The sequence below is a fragment of the Arachis stenosperma genome, chromosome 3 (genome assembly GCF_014773155.1).
Source record: "Arachis stenosperma cultivar V10309 chromosome 3, arast.V10309.gnm1.PFL2, whole genome shotgun sequence".
In the NCBI taxonomy this organism is placed as follows: domain Eukaryota; kingdom Viridiplantae; phylum Streptophyta; class Magnoliopsida; order Fabales; family Fabaceae; genus Arachis; species Arachis stenosperma.
In genome coordinates this window covers 114101522-114108671 of record NC_080379.1, presented here as the reverse complement: position 1 = coordinate 114108671, position 7150 = coordinate 114101522, and the positions used below count along the sequence as shown (strand labels likewise).

The following is a 7150-nucleotide window of genomic DNA, read 5'->3' as shown; positions in this document are numbered from 1 at the left end:
CGACGTAAACTGGCATTTAACGCCAGTTCCATGTTGCATTCTGACGTTGAACGCTAGAAACAGCTTGCAAGTTGGAGTTAAACGCCAGAAATAGGTTACAACCTGACGTTTAACTCCTGAAACAGCCCAGGCACGTGAGAAGCTCAAGTCTCAGCCCCAGCACACACCAAGTGGGCCCCATAAGTGGATTTCTGCACTATCTATCTTAGTTTACTCATTTTCTGAAAAACTTAGGTTACTAGTTTAGTATTTAAACAACTTTTAGAGACTTATTTTGTATCTCATGACATTTTAGATCTGAACTTTGTACTTTTTGACAGCATGAGTCTCTAAACTCCATTGTTGGGGGTGAGGAGCTCTGCAGCGTCTCGATGAATTAATGAAATTATTTCTGTTTTCTATTCAAACACGCTTGTTTCTCTTTAAGATGTTCATTCGTACTTAACCATGATGAAGGTGATGATCCATGACACTCATCACCATTCTCAATCTATGAACGCGCGCATGACAACCACATTCGTTCTACCTTCGATTGAATGAATATCTCTTGGATTCCTTAATCAGAATCTTTGTGGTATAAGCTAGAATCCATTGGCAGCATTCTTGAGAATCCGAAAAGTCTAAACCTTGTCTGTGGTATTTCGAGTAGGATTCCGGGATTGAATGACTGTGATGAGCTTTAAACTCACAAGGGTTGGGTCGTCCAAGTAACCAGCAAGTGCAATGGGTCGTCCAAGTAATAAACCTTACGCGAGTAAAGGTCGATCCCACGGAGATTGTTGGTATGAAGCAAGCTATGGTCATCTTGTAAATCTCAGTCAGGCAGATTCAAATGGTTATGGGTGATTAATGAATAAAGCATAAAACAAGGATAGAGATACTTATGTAATTCATTGGTGAGAACTTCAGATAAGCGTATGGAGATGCTTTGTCCCTTCCGTCTCTCTGCTTTCCTACTGTATTCATACAATCCTTCTTACTCCTTTCCATGGCAAGCTGTATGTTGGGCATCACCGTTGTCAGTGGCTACAATCCCGTCCTCTCAGTGAAAATGTTCAACGCACCCTGTCACGGCACGGCTAATCATCTGTCGGTTCTCAATCAGGTTGGAATAGAATCCATTGATTCTTTTGCGTTTGTCACTAACGCCCAGCCTTCAGGAGTTTGAAGCTCGTCACAGTCTTTCAATCATTGAATCCTACTCAGAATACCACAGACAAGGTTTAGACCTTCCGGATTCTCTTGAATGCCGCCATCAATTCTAGCTTATACCACGAAGATTCCGATTAAGGGATCCAAGAGATATCCACTCAATCTAAGGTAGAACGGAGGTGGTTGTCAGGCACACGTTCATAGGTGAGAATGATGATGAGTTTCACGGATCATCACATTCATCAAGTTGAAGAACAAGTGATATCTTAGAACAAGAACAAGCTGAATTGAATAGAAGAACAATAGTAATTGCATTAATACTCGAGCTACAGCAGAGCTCCACACCTTAATCTATGGTGTGTAGAAACTCCACCGTTGAAAATACATAAGAACAAGGTCTAGGCATGGCCGTGAGGCCAGCCCCCAAACGTGGTCAAAAGACTCTAGATGATCAAGGATCCAAAGATTCAAAGATCTAAAGATGATCAAGGATCCAAAGATTCAAAGATCTAAAGATGAGTAAATGACATAAAAATCCACTTCCGGGCCCACTTGGTGTGTGCTTGGGCTGAGCATTGAAGCTTTCATGTGTAGAGACTTTTCTTGGAGTTAAACGCCAGCTTTTGTGCCAGTTTGGGCGTTTAACTCCCATTCTTGTGCCAGTTCCAGCGTTTAACGCCGGGCATTCTTGAGCTGATTTGGAACGCCGGTTTGGGCCATCAAATCTCGAGCAAAGTATGGACTATTATACATTGCTGGAAAGCCCAGGATGTCTACTTTTCAACGCTTTTGAGAGCGCGCCAATTGGGCTTCTGTAGCTCTAGAAAATCCACTTTGAGTGCAGGGAGGTCAGAATCCAACAGCATCTGCAGTCCTTTTCAGTCTCTGAATCAGATTTTTGCTCAGGTCTCTCAATTTCAGCCAGAAAATATCTGAAATCACAGAAAAACACACAAACTCATAGTAAAGTCCAGAAAAGTGAATTTTAACTAAAAACTAATAAAAATATACTAAAAACTAACTAAAACATACTAAAAACATACTAAAAATAATGCCAAAAAGCGTATAAATTATCCGCTCATCACAACACCAAACTTGAATTGTTGCTTGTCCCCAAGCAACTGAAAACCAAATAAGATAAAAAGAAGAGAATATGCAATGAATTCCAAAAACATCTATGAAGATCAGTATTAATTAGATGAGCGGGGCTTTTAGCTTTTTGCCTCTGAACAGTTTTGGCATCTCACTCTATCCTTTGAAATTCAGAATGATTGGCTTCTCTAGGAACTCAGAATCCAGATAGTGTTATTGATTCTCCTTGTTAAGTATGATGATTCTTGAACACAGCTACTTTATGAGTCTTGGCCGTGGCCCAAAGCACTCTGTCTTCTAGTATTACCACCGGATACATGCATGCCACAGACACATAACTGGGTGAACCTTTTAGATTGTGACTCAGCTTTGCTAGAGTCCCCAATTAGAGGTGTCCAGGGTTCTTAAGCACACTCTTTTTTCCTTGGATCACAACTTTATTTTTTTCTTTCTTTTCTTTTTCTTTTTTTTTTTTCGCATAAACTTCTTCTTTTTTTTTTGAATATTCACTGCTTTTTCTTGCTTCAAGGATTATTTTTTATGATTTTTCAGATTCTCAGTAACATGTCTCCTTTTTCATTATTTTTTCAAGAGCCAACCATTCATGAACAACAAATTCAAAAGACATATGCACTGTTTAAGCATACATTCAGAAAACAAAAGTATTGCCACCACATCAAAATAATTAATCTGTTATAAAATTCAAAATTCATACAATTCTTCTTTTTTCAATTAAGAATATTTTTTATTTAAGAAAGGTGATGGATTCATAGGACATTCATAACTTTAAGGCATAGACACTAAGACACTAATGATCATAAGACACAAACATAAATAAAACATAAGCATAAATTTTCGAAAAAAACAAGAAAATAAAGAACAAGGAAATTAAAGAACGGGTCCACCTTAGTAATGGCGGCTTGTTCTTCCTCTTGAAGATCTTATGGAGTGCTTGAGCTCCTCAATGTCTTTTCCTTGCTTTTGTTGCTCCTCTCTCATGATTCTTTGATCTTCTCTAATTTCATGGAGGAGAATGGAATGTTCTTGGTGCTCCACCCTTAGTTGTCCCATGTTGGAACTCAATTCTCCTAGGGAGGTGTTGATTTGCTCCCAATAGTTTTGTGGAGGAAAGTGCATCCCTTGAGGTATCTCAGGGATTTCATGATGAGTGGGATCTCTTGTTTGCTCCATCCTTTTCTTAGTGATGGGCTTGTCCTCATCAATGGGGATTTGGTCCAACCTTTGATCAAAGTTGACCCTTTTTGAGTTTGAAAGGGACCTCAGGAATCACCTTCTTCTTGGCCACAACTTCATAGAAGTGGTCTTGATGCACCCTTGAGATGAATCTCTCCATCTCCCATGACTCGGAGGTGGAAGCTTTTGCCTTCCCTTTCCTCTTTCTAGAGGTTTCTCCGGCCTTGAATGCCATAAATGGTTATGGAAAAACAAAAAGCAATGCTTTTACCACACCAAACTTAAAAGGTTTGCTCGTCCTCGAGCAAAAGAAGAAAGAAGAGAGTAGAAGAAGAAGAAATAGAGGAGATGGAGATGGCTTTGTGGTTCGGCCAAAGGGGGAGAAGTAGTGTTTAGGTTGTGTGAAAATGAAGGAGTGAAGATGGGTTTATATAAGGGTGGAGAGAGGGGTAGGGTTCGGTTATGGGAGGGTGGGTTTGAGAGGGAAAGTGGTTTGAATTTGAATGGTGAGGTAGGTGAGGTTTTATGAAGGATGGATGTGAATGGTGAAGAGAAAGATGGGATTTGATAGGTGAGGGGTTTTCGGGGAAGAGGTGTTGAGGTGATTGGTGAATGGGTGAAGAAGAGAGAGAGTGGTGGGGTAGGTGGGGATCTTGTGGGGTCCACAGATCCTGAGGTGTCAAGGAAAAGTCATCCCTGCACCAAGTGGCGAGCAAAAATGCTCTCTATGCCAATTCTGGCATTAAACGCCGGGCTGGTGCCCATTTCTGGCGTTTAACGCCAACTTCTTGCCCTTTCCTGGCGTTTAACGCCAGTCTGGTGCCCCTTTCTGGCGTTAAACGCCCAGAATGGTGCCAGACTGGGCGTTAAACGCCCATTTGCAGCCCTAACTGGCGTTTAAACGCCAGCAAGATCTTCCTCCAGGGTGTGCTATTTTTCTTTCTGTTTTTCATTCTGTTTTTGCTTCTTCAATTGATTTTGTGACTTCTCATGATCATCAACCTACAGAAAACATAGAATAACAAAGGAAAATAGATAATCATAACATTGGGTTGCCTCCCAACAAGCGCTTCTTTAATGTTAGTAGCTTGACAGTGGGCTCTCATGGAGCCTTACAGATACTCAGAGCAATATTGGAACCTCCCAACACCAAACTTAGAGTTTGAATGTGGGGGTTCAACACCAAACTTAGAATTTGGTTGTGGCCTCCCAACACCAAACTTAGAGTTTGACTGTGGGGGTTCTGTTTGACTCTGTTTTGAGAGAAGCTCTTCATGCTTCCTCTCCATGGTGACAGAGGGATATCCTTGAGCCTTAAACACAAAGGATTCTTCATTCACTTGAATGATCAATTCTCCTCTGTCCACATCAATCACAGCCTTTGCTGTGGCTAGGAAGGGTCTGCCAAGGATGATAGATTCATCCATGCACTTCCCAGTCTCTAGGACTATGAAATCAGCAGGGATGTAATGGTCTTCAATCTTTACCAGAACATCCTCTACAAGTCCATAAGCTTGTTTTCTTGAATTGTCTGCCATCTCTAGTGAGATTCTTGCAGTTTGTACCTCAAAGATCCCTAGGTTCTCCATTACAGAGAGAGGCATGAGGTTTACACTTGACCCTAGGTCACACAGAGCCTTCTTAAATGTCATGGTGCCTATGGTACAAGGAATTGAGAACTTTCCAGGATCTTGTCTCTTTTGAGGTAATTTTTGCCTAGACAAGTCATTCAGTTCTTTGGTGAGCAAAGGAGGTTCATTCTCCCAAGTCTCATTACCAAATAACTTGTCATTTAGCTTCACGATTGCTCCAAGGTATTTAGCAACTTGCTCTTCAGTGACATAATCATCCTCTTCAGAGGAAGAATACTCATCAGAGCTCATGAATGGCAGAAGTAAATCCAATGGAATCTCTATGGTCTCAGTGTGAGCCTCAGATTCCCATGGTTCCTCATTGGGGAACTCATTGGAGGCCAGTGGACGTCCATTGAGGTCTTCCTCAGTGGCGTTCACTGCCTCTTCCTCCTCTCCTAGTTCGGCCATGTTGGTCATGGCCTTGCATTCTCCTTTTGGATTCTCTTCTGTATTGCTTGGAAGAGTACTAGGAGGAAGTTCAGTAATTTTCTTGCTCAGTTGTCCCACTTGTGCCTCCAAGTTTCTAATGGAGGACCTTGTTTCAGTCATGAAACTTTGAGTGGTTTTGATTAGATCAGAGACCATGGTTGCTAAGTCAGAGTGGTTCTGCTTAGAATTCTCTGTCTGTTGCTGAGAAGATGATGGAAAAGGCTTGCCATTGCTAAACCTGTTTCTTCCACCATTATTGTTGTTGAAACCTTGTTGAGGTCTCTGTTGATCCTTCCATGAGAGGTTTGGATGATTTCTCCATGAAGAATTATAGGTGTTTCCATAGGGTTCTCCCATGTAATTCACCTCTTCCATTGAAGGGTTCTCAGGATCATAAGCTTCTTCTTCAGATGAAGCGTCCTTAGTACTGCCTGGTGCAGCTTGCATTCCAGACAGACTTTGAGAAATCAAATTGACTTGCTGAGTCAATATTTTGTTTTGAGCCAATATGGCATTCAGAGTATCAATCTCAAAAATGCCTTTCTTCTGATTTGTCCCATTGTTCACAGGATTCCTTTCAGAAGTGTACGTGAATTGGTTATTTGCAACCATTTCAATGAGCTCTTGAGCTTCTGTAGGCGTCTTCTTCAGATGAAGAGATCCTCCAGCAGAGCTATCCAATGACATTTTGGACAGTTCAGACAGACCATCATAGAAAATACCTATGATGCTCCATTCAGAAAGCATGTGAGAGGGACACTTTCTGATCAATTGTTTGTATCTTTCCCAAGCTTCATAAAGGGATTCTCCTTCCTTCTGTCTGAAGGTTGGACTTCCACTCTAAGCTTACTCAATTTTTGAGGTGGAAAGAACTTTGCCAAGAAGGCATTGACTAGCTTTTCCCAAGAGTTCAGGCTTTCTTTAGGTTGTGAGTCCAACCATATCCTAGCTCTGTCTCTTACAGCAAAAGGGAAGAGCATAAGTCTGTAGACTTCAGGGTTAACCCCATTGGTCTTGACAGTGTCACAGATTTGCAAGAATTCAGCTAAAAACTGATGAGGATCTTCCAATGGAAGTCCATGGAACTTGCAATTCTGTTGCATTAGAGAAACTAATTGAGGCTTAAGCTCAAAGTTGTTTGCTCCAATGGCAGGGATAGAGATGCTTCTCCCATAGAAGTCGGGAGTAGGTGCAGTAAAGTCACCCAGCACCTTCCTTGCATTGTTGGCATTGTTGTTGTTTTCGGCTGCCATGTCTTCTTCTTTGAAGATTTCTGTTAGATCCTCTATAGAGAGTTGTGTCTTAGCTTCTCTTAGCTTTCGCTTCAAGGTCCTTTCAGGTTCAGGGTCAGCCTCAACAAGAATGCTTTTGTCTTTGCTCCTACTCATATGAAAGAAAAGAGAACAAGAAAATATGGAATCCTCTATGTCACAGTATAGAGATTCCTTGAGGTGTCAGAGGAAAAGAAAAATAAAAGGAAGAGGTAGAAAATTCAAACTAATCAAGGAAAGATGGAGTTCGAATTGTGCATTGAGGAGTAGTGTTAGTTCATAAATAGAAGGATGTGAGAAAAGGGGAAGAGATTTTCGAAAATTAAGTAAAAGATTTAAAAAAAAATATTTTGAAAAACACTAATTGATTTTCGAAAA

General features: G+C 41.0%; 1 non-coding gene across 1 annotated transcript; it reads left to right on the top strand.

Moving 5' to 3' along the window:
- Positions 1-6242: 6242 nt before the first annotated feature.
- Positions 6243-6349, top strand: LOC130971524 (small nucleolar RNA R71). The gene has a single exon (XR_009082738.1). It is a non-coding gene; the product is annotated as a small nucleolar RNA R71 (small nucleolar RNA).
- The last annotated feature ends 801 nt before the right edge of the window (positions 6350-7150 follow it).